The 13217-nt window shown below is 41.9% G+C and overlaps 1 protein-coding gene across 1 annotated transcript in view; it reads right to left on the reverse strand.

Moving 5' to 3' along the window:
- Nucleotides 1-12646, reverse strand: part of PTP4A2 (protein tyrosine phosphatase 4A2) — a 36741-nt gene extending 24095 nt beyond the window's left edge. The window contains exon 1 of the mRNA XM_066375715.1: nucleotides 12236-12646. The gene's annotated coding sequence lies outside the window, so the exon portion shown is untranslated. The remainder of the gene's footprint in view (nucleotides 1-12235) is intronic.
- Between the last annotated feature and the right edge of the window lie 571 nt (nucleotides 12647-13217).

The raw sequence follows: 13217 nt of genomic DNA on the forward strand, positions 1-13217 counted from the left end.
GGTTTCTACAAACAGGCAACATGAAAGCATAATAACGTATATAAGACTAAAACCTTGCAACAGTTTTTTCCTAAAACAAAATTTCACTTCAAAGACACCTGCACCTTCCCTTAAAGTATGAACAACAGTTTAAAAATTAACAAAAACTCATTTTCTGAGCTTAGACATTCTTTTCCTTGCAATTTGGCTAGTTAAGAATTTATTCAAATATTTATTGGACACATACTGTGTGTCACATACTCTTGTAGTTGCAGTTAGAGCAATAAACAAAACAAAGAAAACTGTCAGATGAATCTTATATTTTAGTAGGCAGAAAAATACAAATAAAGTATGCATTGCTGTGGAGAAAAATGCAAAGCAGGGGAATCTACAGTACCTCCAATTCTAAATAAGGCTATCAGGAAAGGCCTCGCCAAAAAGTGACATTTTATCCAAGACCTGGTGGTGTGAGCCAAATAGATATTTGAGGGAGCATTCTAGGCAGAGGGATTAACTGTTGCAAAGGTTACAAGGTGGGGCCATGCTTGCAGTGTTCTAAGAATGACAAGGGGGGCCAGTGCTACCTATCAGAGCGGAGAAGGCAAGGCAGTAAATACAGTCAGATAAATAAAAGAAAGCCTATAGACCAATATTTGGCTTTTATTTGGAGAAAAATGAGAAGATCTCAAGAAAGAGTGGCAATTCATGCTCAAAAAGGCTAACTCTAGCTGCTACATGAAGACAGATTATATGACTAGTAAGGGTGGAGGCAGGGAGATCAGACAGAAGCCTGTTGCTATAATCCAAGAAAGAGACAATGATGGGTTGGACCAGGGTAGTAAAAATACAGAACATAAGAAGGGATCAGTTTAAAGATATACTCTGAACTAGAACTCAAAAGGATTTGTCCACAGACTGGATATAGGGGTCTAAGAAAAAAAAAAAAATCAAGGCTCTAAGTAACTTTAAGAACTTATAAAAGCCTCACTTAACATTCAGAAATTATTCAACCATAAAATTTTCACAACCATCAAGTAAGTAGGGAAAGTCTACAGCATTTTGACCATTTGAGAAAAAAAAGTATCTTAAGACATATAAGTTAATGAGAACTCAACTTTGCTAATTAAACACTCATCTTCCGGTTAACTGGGTTCTAACTGAAATTTTACTCATTTTTCATAATCTACTCCCAACTCATCAGAGCCCTGTAGAAATAGTAACTCTATTTTCTGTGCTGCTTATCTTTCTTCATCCCACTATTATTTGCCTTTATCAAACTAAAATTGAATACATCTGGATCCTTGAACTTAGACAATTCAAATTAATGTTAGTTCCCCTACCCTACTGACTACAGTCATGAGGAGCTGATAAAGAAGTATCCATTAAATTCTACCAAAACTGGGTCCAAACTATCTGTAAACAAGCTGAAAATTGCAAAATGCTTCTTTAATGCTTAAAAAAAAAGTTTCATAGTTACTCCCTTGGTTATTCCCACTCTTCTACTTCCTCATTTAAGGAGGGAACTTGAGAATCAAGTTCCAGTACAGAAATCAATAATCAGTTCTATAAAAAGAAATTATGACCTTGACAGTGGGAAAATATCTTAACATTTCAGAACCAGCAGGAGATACATGGCCTGCCATACAGAAAGGAAAGGAAAGTAATTAACCAACAACCACACCTGCTTCTGAGAACAGTGACCGTTATTTGCTAAGGACCTGTGGGCTCTGTTCCCACTCAAATGAAAAAGGAGTGGTTTTCAAGTTTGTATGTACTATGGTGATTAGAAGTAGTTGTCCTTTTCTAGTAATTCCCACCTCTACAGATAACTAGAAGACAAAAATTGCATTAAATATTTTCATGCTACACTAGAAAACACTTTCTTTTTTTATATATATATACATTTTTTTATTTATTCATTTTAGAGAGAGAAGGGGGGAGGAGCAGGAAGCATCAACACCCATATGTGCCTTGACCAGGCAAGCCCGGGGTTTCGAACTGACGACCTAAGCATTCCAGGTCAACGCTTTACCCACTGTACCACCACAGGTCAGGCGAAAACATTTACTTTTAAATTTTGTACTCCATTGCTCTTTTAAAGATTAGCAGTTCTCCAGCTAAGTCTCATCAAGTTTATTTTTCTTTTCATTAATAAATTTAAATGGCCTGACCAGGCGGTGGCGCAGTGGATAGAGCATCAGACTGGGATGCTGAGGACCCAGGTTCGAGACCCAAAGGTCGCCAGCTTGAGCGCGGGCTCATCTGGTTTGAGCAAAAAGCTCACCAGCTTGGACCCAAGGTCGCTGGCTCAAGTAAGGGGTTACTCGGTCTGCTGAAGGCTCGCAGTCAAGGCACAATATGAGAAAGCAATCAATGAACAACTAAGGTGTCGCAATGCACAACGAAAAACTAATAATTGATGCTTCTCATCTCTCTATTCCTGTCTATCCTGTCCCTGTCTATCCCTCTCTCTGACTCTTAAAAAAAATAAATAAAAAATAAATAAATTTAAATGAAGGTAACAGCCCCACAGCCAATTTTCACTTTTTCTAAAAAATTATTTGAATACCAGCAATAACATTAAAAATCCCAATAGCACAATGCTACCAATGGGCATTAATTTTATTGTTTTCAGTGTGAATCTTTTAAAAATTAATTTAATGAGGTCTACTAAATTGCTTATGTTATTCACACTTTCATTTCCAGGCAAAGATATCATGACTATGCTCTCCATAGACTTTAGTTTATGTGCATTTTAAGACTCCCAAGCCTCACCCTAGCTAGGTAGGTAGCTCAGTTGGTTAGAGCATTGTCCTGATGTGCCAGAGTTGTGGGTTCAATCCCTAGTCGGGGCACATACAAGAATCAACCAATGGCCCTGGCCAGTTGGCTCAGTGGTAGAGCATCGGCCTGGCATGCGGGGGACCCAGGTTCGATTCCCGGCCAGGGCACATAGGAGAAGCGCCCATTTGCTTCTCCACCCCCCACCCCCTCCTTCCTCTCTGTCTCTCTCTTCCCCTCCCGCAGCCAAGGCTCCATTGGAGCAAAGATGGCCCGGGCGCTGGGGATGGCTCCTTGGCCTCTGCCCCAGGCACTAGAGTGGCTCTGGTTGTGGCAGAGCGACGCCCCGGAGGGGCAGAAAATCGCCCCCTGGTGGGCAGAGCGTCGCCCCTGGTGGGCGTGCCAGGTGGATCCCGGTCGGGAGCATGCGGGAGTCTGTCTGACTGTCTCTCCCTGTTTCCAGCTTCAGAAAAATACAAAAAAAAAAAAAAGAAAAAGAATCAACCAATGACTGTATAAGTAAGTGGAACAACAAATCAATTGTCTCCCCTCCTCTCCTCTCCCTCCAAAAAAAAAAATCAATAAAAAAGACTCCCAAGACTATTAAGTTTAAGCACATTCTTCCTAAGTAACTGTGGTAAACCTCTATACAGTAAGAACTATCTCAAACTCAGCTGCTTTCTCATAAAATTAAATCCTAATGTTTATTTTCTTTTTTCTTTCCATCCTTTCTTCAATCTCAAAAGGCTAAGTAATTGTCCTGAAGAACAATTTAAGTCTTAATAATCTTAATTTATTTTCCAACATCTCTATCCACATTATAACCCAAGAACCACTGAATCAATTATTTGAGATTCTAAACTTCCAACTGTAATAAAGCAAATACAGTAGGAATAAACTCCAAAAGGACACCTGGATTCACCCTGTCAACACCACTTTGAAATGTTTTCTCACCTATATCAGGACAGTTTGAATGACTATAACAGCTGCAAGTTCCCTGAGGTTGCTAAATAGGTACTTGGGAAAAGGTTATTTGAATCACCTTTCAAAATAAGCTACAGCACAGGCACAGCATGCAAAGCAAAAACTTCCAGGCTATTGTTAGCATTACTTAAAATGTATGTTTCAGAGCTTAGCAATTTATGGGTCAGCTTAACTCTTTCGTTTCCCTATTTTGCCAAATGTATTGGTCCTGTTCAAGTATCTACCAGGAAAAGTGGGGTGGGGATAGAAGGAAGCTCTCTGTCAGGATACAGAATAAAAACATTTCAAATAACATCTTGTCAGCACAAATTCTTTTGTTTGAGCCCCAGAAATTTTTTCTGCTGTTAGGACATTTTGGTCAGTTTCCCCTAAAACTGGGTAAATTACACTTTACTTCCTCTCCTAAACTTTTTACAAATCACATTATATATCACAGCCATCTCTCTGTGTACTGGGTATAGAACAAGATAAACAGACAAGAACCCAAATCATTCCATTGGAGCTGCTGGTAGCCTTTTAAAATATAATTTCTACCCACTATTTGCTCAATAATGGCTTGATGTTTATTTTCATAAAACATAACATTCACAATCTTTTTAAAACCATACAGTTATTTCACATTACATATGACTTTAAAGTAAAACTGGTGAAATACTCTATAATAATGCCATATCAATAGGTTATTATTTGTTGCTCACGAGTTTAGTTCAATTTCAACATAGATTCCCCTTTCCTTTCTTCCCACTTAAAGAATGCAGAAAAAGGCCCTGGCAGGTTGGCTCAGTGGTAGAGCGTAGGCCTGGCGTGCAGGGGTCCAGGGTTCGATTCCCGGCCAGGGCACACAGGAGAAGCGCCCATCTGCTTCTCCACCTCTCCCCCTCTCCTTCCTCTCTGTCTCTCTCTTCCCCTCCCGCAGTGAGGCTCCATTGGAGCAAAGATGGCCTGGGCGCTGGGGATGGCTCCTTGGCCTCCGCCTCAGGCGCTAGAGTCACGACAGAGCGACGCTCCGGAGGGGCAGAGCATCGCCCCCTGATGGGCGTGCTGGGTGGTTCCCGGTTGGGCGCATGCAAGAGTCTGTCTGACTGTCTCTCCCCGTTTCCAGCTTTAGAAAAATACAAAAAAATAAATAAATAAATAAATAAAAAATGCTGAAAAAGGCTCTGGCCAGTTGGCTCAGTGGTAGAGCATTGGCCTGGTGTGTGAAAGTCCTGGGTTCGATTCCCGGCCAGGGCACACAGGAGAAGTGTCCATCTGCTTCTACACGTTTCCCCCTCTCCTTTCTCTCTCGTCTGGTCCCACAGCCAAGGCTCCATTGGAGCAAAGTTGGCCCGGGGCACTGAGGCCAGCTCCATGGCCTCCGCCTCAGGTGCTAGAATGGCTCCGGTTGCAACGGAGCAATGCCCCAGCCGGGCAGAGCATCACCCCCTAGTGGGCTTGTCAGGTGGATCCCGGTCAGGTGCATACAGGAGTCTGTCTCTCTGCCTCCCCACTTCTCACTTCAGAAAAATACAAAAAAAAAAAAATGAAAAGAAAAAATTTTTGAATATAAATTTTAACTTTTTGTCCTCTTCCTCCAAATACTTACTGAGATGAGGATGGGCAACTTACCACCTCTGAATGATACTAAGACACAGCATATCCAATCTTACAAATACTTGTGGAGTTCTGCATGCATACCATACAAACATCCACAATCAAGATCCTAAAATAATAAAGTGGATGAAAAATATTTGATGACAGACATTAAAATTCCATAAGAACACTAACAACTTTGAAGATACAAAGCATAACTAGAATGGAGTAGGATTAAGACTTCTGAGGAAAGGTAAAACTTTGATGACAAGACTAGCAGAAACAGTGGAGGGCCATAGTAGCATGAGTTGGAAAGGACTTGAGTCTTTGGTTAGATATCTCTGTCAAGGCCATGACCATGCTGATAATTTCAGACCAATTTAAATGCGATAAAAGCTCTTAGAAATTTAAAAGTAGAGGAGCAGTCAGGAAGCAATTTGCTCACTGAGAGAAAACAAATACAGTTGACCCTTAAACAATGAGGTGGGGGTGAGGAGGGCACCTAACCCCCCCCCAAACACACACACTCACACAACTGATAATCCCTGTATAACTTTTGGTGCCCCAAAAACTTAAGCTGTCTCTTAGTATCTGAGGCAAACTGGTACCAGCTCTTCCCCCCCTACCTTCAGCAGATACCAAAATTCTCAGATGCTCAAGTCACCTATATAATATGGCATAGATCTGTGCATACAGTTGGCCCTCTGCATCTGTGGACTCTCAACCATAGGTCAAAAATAATAGAGGCATTTCTTTATTAAAGTCCATGTATGAATGGGCCCATGTAGTTCAAACCTGTGCTGTTCAAGGGTCAACAGCATTGCCATATTGGTGGGCATTTCTGATTAATGAGCAACTCCATAAATACCAACAAGCTGCACAAAAACAGTCTCTCAACTTACTAAAGTAAATCCTACCTAATAAATAATTTTCCCTAGCAAACAGATGAGTTTAACTAAATTCTACTTGTTCATGACCTCCAAATGAAGCCCTCATCTCACTAGAAACACAATTCAGAGTACAGTCTATGACTTAAATTTGAAGTGCTTTTTATCCAGAAAGATCCAAATTATTCTAATTTAAACCAATCACCAAAAGGAAACTTGTTTGTAACCACACATGTGGAAAGAAGAATAATGTCACTAGAATCTATTGTTTCTCCATCATACACTTCCCAATTTGCTGACAAATCCTGCTAATGACTCATATCCTTCTGTACTAACCAGTCACTCTGTTCCCTCCTGATATGGAAAGTAGAAAACACATCAATTTGCTTTGCTACTAAAAACAGTGAATATCAATATACGTATATAAATACAATTTACAAATACTGTGGTGGTACAACCTAGTGAATATTTCCTGTAAAAGAGTGCAAAAAAAAAGTTATGCTTAAATCGCAACTAAAACTAACGAATGAAAAAAAAAATTAAACAAAATAAAACTAAAGGACTAGAAGAAAGCAGACCTGATTGTGAATTTGAATTCTTGTCAAATGATACATTAATATAGAGCCAACATTTTTGACCACTGCAGAAATAAAAATATAAAGTAATTTATCTGATCTGCTAAAGCAAATATATCATGCATGCATTTTGTGCCAAAAGAATTAACATTTTCTGAGAAGAATGAAATTTCAACCCAAAAATACTATGAAAGGAATTATTAAATACACCAATTCTCTAAAGGTAAAGACTGCTCTAATGGTCAAAATATTTTTTCAAAACAGGCTCAACTAGCAAGAAAAGGGTCACAGAAAAGCTTAATCTTAAAATTCTGTCCAGTTTAAAATGGCAATGTTATGCAATGTAAATTTATATTCAAATGATGAAATTTAGTTTCTAGGCCACTTAAAATAGAGTGGATGCTGTGTTATAGAACCTAAAGGACAGAAATCCACTCAGGCAAACAAAAACCATGTGTATTAAAGTCACATAAAAACTGTTGGTATAATCTGTGGTATAATCTGTCAACTCCTCATAGTCATTTTTCTGGGAAAGACTTTGTGCCCCATAAGTCTATACTGATTAAACAGACAATGCAGGGAAAACCACCTAAAACAGGCAGGAGAAAAGTCATTTTCTCACTTGGGTCCTGGTAAATCCACAGGGTACTGTGAGAAAATACAGACAAAGCTTCTTTCACGGGGATGCTAGAGTAATGGCAGTTTCTGGTATAGCCTAGACCTCTACAACTCTAAGGAGCAACAGATTTACATACAATGGCCACTTGAACTCCACACCAAGCCATCCAGCAAGGCTTCAAGTCCCAATAGTAGGCAGGAAGACAAAGGAGCTAGAGAATGTGGTTCAGTCAATAAAACAAAGAATAACTGGACAAAGCTAATAGACACCTCTATATAGAGAGAGTATACTAGCTGTGAAGTTGAAAATGGATAAAAGGCTCTTCTAATATCCCAGATTAACAGACTCAAATCACCATTTTCCAAAATAATTATAACTGGTGGCATCCACTGTTCATTGAACAAACCCAAGATACAAAATCATCTAAACTGTATAAGGACTCTTATTTTTTAAACTTAGAGGATCATCAGTTTTTATATAATCCAACTACTGTCTTGAGAAAAATCTCAAAGCAGCAACATCTCCAAAACAGCAAAAAAAGTATGCAAGTCCTAAAGGACCCTTAAAAGAATAAAATTCAAACAAACAAAAAAAGGCTAACTTCCTTAAAATCTACTTAACTCCTACCTAGTTCTCTGTAAATTGACTAGAGTTAACTGAAAGAAAAAAGTTTAGCCAGAGATATAAGTATTGTAAGCCCTAAGGGAAAATTTTTTTTGTTTGTTTTAGCCACTACCATTTATTTACTGATACTGTTTAAGTTGGATTCCAATACCTGGGATTCAACAGATAGTCTATAAATCAATTTGCCTGACCCTGGCCAGGTAGCTCAGTTGGTTAGAGCATTCATTGTCCTGATAACCAAGGTTGTAGGTTCGGTTCTTAGTCAGGGTACATAACAAGAATCAAACAATAAATGAGTTAAGTAAGTGGAACCAACAAATAGATGCTTCTCTCTCTCCCCTCCTCTCAAAAAATCAATTCCAAAAAAATTTTTAAACCCTGACCAGATAGCTCCATCAGAGCATTACGATACACAAGGGTTGCAGGTTCAGTCCCTGGTCAGGGCACATACAGGAACAGGTTCAGATTTCTGTCTCTCTCTCACTCTTAAAAAAAAAAAAAATCAATAAATAAAAAATTTTAAACTTTTTAAACTGTATAAGATGGTAACTGACAAAAATGTTTCCTTATCTGTAAAACCGAAAGAATGCCACTTTCAGGATTATTATAAGCTGTAAATGAAATTATTTGTGTTCAGCACAAAGGAAATGATCTTAAAAAAGGAATACTGAAACCTAACATAATGTTGAACTTCACAAGTATTCTAAGAACCTCAAGAACTCTACCACTTCCTTTCTCAATAAACATAACTAAGTTTACCCATGTCAAACTATGGACCCTGATTTCCAGTTGCTCAAAAATTTTAACGACCTTCAACTTCTATGAGTAGTACAGCTAATGTTATAGCACTTAAAGAAATCAATCTAATTCAGGTTTCAATCTCCAAGAGCAACAGCTAAAAATTTATGTACTGCTCCTCTGCATTGTATTTGTAAATGCTTTTTCTAAAGGCTTCACTGGTTACCAATCTTACATTCTAACCAAAAGAAAGTATAATCAAACCCTGTAAAATAAAACTCTACCAAATTTCAATTTTGTGCCTCAAAATCTTAATGTTCTATAACTACTACACACAGAAATGCTACCTTTGAAAGACAAAATGAGTAAAAAGTTAAACCTTAATACACATAAATCTTTGTTACCTTTTACATACAAATGTCTTTTCAAGAAAAATATAAATATGAGCTCCAGACTTTTTAAGAAAGTTATGTACAAAAGAATTCAAACATTTACTCTTCCCTAGTGCCACCAAAGTTCAATGATGTTGTAAATGGTTTCTGCCTATAAATTTGGTTCATTCAAATTAAATATTACTTGACTGACTCATGGAGGGAGTGGTTTGACTTCTGCTGTTCTGAGTCAGAACATACCGGGTTCAGCAGTTCTAAACAATTTCTCATTTGTATAGGTGTTCTAAAATGCTAGCCTTTTCCAGCTACAAAATATAACAATTTAAACTGTTGCCTTAGTAGAAAAGTCTTAATGGTAATACTTTGTATTTCAAGGTATAATTAACAAAGTGCTTTTGTATTATTTTCTCATAATTCACCATCTTCTGAGGAATGTATCCCACAGAGCTGAACAAAAAGACTTTCACAAAGAAGTGACCAGTAGAGCTCAGTTGGTTAGAGCATCATCCCAATACACTAATGCTGTGGGTTTGATCGCCAGTCAGACCACATACAAGAAGCAACCAATGGATGTATCACAAAAGTAGAACAACAAATCAATATTCTTCTCTCTCTAAAATCAATAAATGTTTTTAAAAAGTGACAACTTTTGACTCTTAGCCTCAATATACTCTTCCTCTTTCCCACCAAATAAAAAACATAAAAGGAGGCTGAGCTTCTTCAATCAGACTTTCCTCTCATACATATATCCCAGGTACCTCATAAAAACTGTCTCAATGCACACTCCCTGGGGCCCCAAGAGAGTTCAAGGCAGAACCTCCACCCACATAAAACCCGTGCTTAGGTCCCAAAGAGCCTCCAGTCAGCATCTCCTAAATGACCCCCTTGCCTCCAGCCATTCAGTCTTTTGCTTTAACTTCAAGGTCTCTCACCTGATAAGCCCCTGTGTGGTGAAACACGGAAAGTAAGACAACCTAATGTGAAGGTAGTAGTAACTATGCAGTGGAAAATCAAGAACTTTGGAGTCAGACAGACCTGGATTTTTAATCCAACTCCAATTCTTATTATCTTGTGACCTGGGACAAGTTACTGAACCTCTTTTAGTCTCTTTATCTCTGAGTCTCTTCATTACTTTAAGTCGAAGAGGGCTCATCACTGTATCCCTAGTGCCTGGCAAACAGAAACCACTCAATATGTGCCACATAAATACAAACGAGAACACATCACCTTTTAGTAGCTGTAAGAATTAAATGAGAGTATAAAAAGCAACTAGTGCATAGTAGGCATTTAATATTAATTAATCCAGTTAACCACTTAATAGTAACATTACTATTTTCAAAAATAACTGAGGTGATACCGATTGAGGAAAAGAATGAAAACAAAGAGAATGAATGTTCAAAGAAAAATGTAATTCCTGACACATCGTCGCTTTTGTCTGTGATTCTATTATCTCGACTATCAAAAGGATCACCCTACTCTTTGCTTATCATATTGAAAACCTCCCAACTTCTAAGAAAAGTCCCCTCCCTTAAGGTGTAAAATACCTATCAAAACCCCTACTTCTACAACACAAAAATCAGGGGAAAGGCCATGACAGTGGTCCATTTACTATCCAATGTGGAACAATTTTTAAAATGTTAAGATCAGAATACTGGCAAACAACTTTTCACCATCTTCACCAACACAATGGTACGCTGGCAAGTGAATCTGAAGCCTTAATCAAGCGTCACTTCTGTAGACTTAATTTCTTTTTGCACATTGAACAAAGCATAACTTCACTCACTTCCTGTCTGAAATTACTCTGTAAAGTAGAGCATGGCAGCAAATAACTACCATATTCTAATCCAGCCGTGGTTGTCGTTTGGTGACTCCAAACAGACAAGCAGCATTTGCTGAATGCCTAAAGTGATACTATAACTATTGTACATTAGACATTATGTGTCTCTTGACAAATTTCAGAAAAATGGTAAACTAGCCTATGGTTCTTCTACATCATCAACATTACATCATATCATCATCATCATTACTATTTTATAAGAGCTTTCTTCAGATGATTAAGAAAGAAACACAACCTAGAAAATGACTTCAAAATACCTTTCACCTCACCTGAAAAGCCAGCAGTACTTTACAGAAGAGTCTATGCTTCTGAACACTTTCTAAAAGCAAGACCCAAGGATCCTGGCTATAGACAAGTTTCAGTTAGCTCTCAAATTCCCAGGCTGAAATGGAAGGACAGTCACATCCTTAACAAATTTAGAAATTTATGTCCATGGCATGAAGGGGGGGGGGGGGGGGGCAGGAGAGTTATTTACAAAAAAAAGATAATAATAAAGGCAGACTCTTTAAAATCCCAGAACCAGAAGATGACAGTTGCCTCAGCGACATACTCCTCTATCATTTCTTCATACTTGAACCCAAGAAGGCAGGAACAAGACGCCCCGACCCGGGACACCAGAATTCACTATCGCCATACACCACGATCAAGGAGAGCCTCTAGGATGCCTGCTCACACTCAGCAGACGCAGGCACACCCTTCCACACTCCCTCCCCTGCCATTCACCTTTTCCCCAACCTCTCTCATACCGCAGTCATATTCCCCCCACTCACTCACTCATGCCCACAGCTGCCCCCCACACTTACTCTCCTACACTCACTCATTCTCCCACCATCCACACAGACACATTCCCACTCTCCCCCACCCCGCACACGCCTTCCTGTACACTCACGCACACTCCTACACACACTCCCCCAACTACTCCATCTACACACTTTCTCCCACACACACACCCTTCTCTCACCCCCACATGCACTCAGCCCTTTCCCCAACTCACACTCTTCACCCTCTTCACGCACGCACACTTCCCCCCACCTACACTCAACATTCTTACAGACACACAACCGCCCCCTCACCCACCCTCCTTCTCCACGCTTCCCGGCCGCGCTCCCCCCTCCGCGGGCCCCGGCCCGGCCCTCCTTCCGGGGACGTGTCTCGGGCCTGTACTAATGGCTGCGGCGCCTCCCGCCCTCCCCTTTCCCGCGGCCCCGGGAGCCGGCGCGGGGGCCGCCCCGGAGCAGCGCACTCACGCTGGCGAGCTGGGGACTGGGCATTGACGTCCGGCGGCGGCGGGAGCGAGGAGGCGCCTCTCTCCTCAGTCACCTCGGCGGCGGCGGCGGCGGCGGTAGCGGTGGCGGCGGCGGCGACGACTCCCCCCCAGCCTCGGCGCGCGACACCCGGCCCGGCCCGGCGGCGGCGGCGCGTGTCCACGAGTCCGTCTTGCTGCTGCTGCGGCCGCCGCTGCGTCTCCTGCTGCCGCCGCTGCCCCCGCTGCCGCCGCTGCCCTGTGGCGTCGCCTAGAGCCGTGCCCGGCCGCCGCTGCCGCTCCAGCCGCTACTGGACGGACGACGGTTACAGCCCGACCGATCGCGCCTCCGCCACTACCGCTGCGCGCGCAGCCGGAACCAGCTCCCGCCGCCGCCCCTCAGGGGGCGCTGCGGGGCGCGGGGCGCGCGCCCGTGGGCCCACCCACCGCACTCGCTGACTGGCTGGCCGGCCGGCTCGCGGGCGGTTGAGCCCGCCCACTGGCCCGCAGGGCGCTGACCCACTGCCCTCGACGCCTGGCCGGCTTCTCGGCCTTCGTTCCGCTTTGCACTCCTGACTGCGGAAGCCCGTCCATGTGACCCGGGAGGGGGTAGAACAAGGCCTAGCGAGTCGTTCGCCCACACCGCGGCCCGCCCATCCGCACCTGGGCTAGGACGAGGGTCAGAGGCTGCCGTTTGACCTGCAAAGTCGAAGGGCTTTTTCCCGCAAACCCGGCGGTGGGGCCTGGGGCCAGCTCTCGTTGGGACCGGACGGCGACCGAGCCCTTTGCTTGGGGATTTCCAACTCAGAAGTGAGAACCAGGGCACCTCAGTTCTTGGATGCCCTTCTTTGAGGCCCCAAATAAATGGCGTGTGCGTCTGCAATTGCAAAGGATGTTTCTGTGCCTCCTCCCACAGCTTCGCCAGCACACACACCCAGACCTATTAACCCTCCTGACAGACCAAAATTCAAACTTCTGGGATGCAG

Source organism: Saccopteryx leptura, chromosome 3 (genome assembly GCF_036850995.1).
Source record: "Saccopteryx leptura isolate mSacLep1 chromosome 3, mSacLep1_pri_phased_curated, whole genome shotgun sequence".
Classification (NCBI taxonomy): Eukaryota; Metazoa; Chordata; class Mammalia; order Chiroptera; family Emballonuridae; genus Saccopteryx; species Saccopteryx leptura.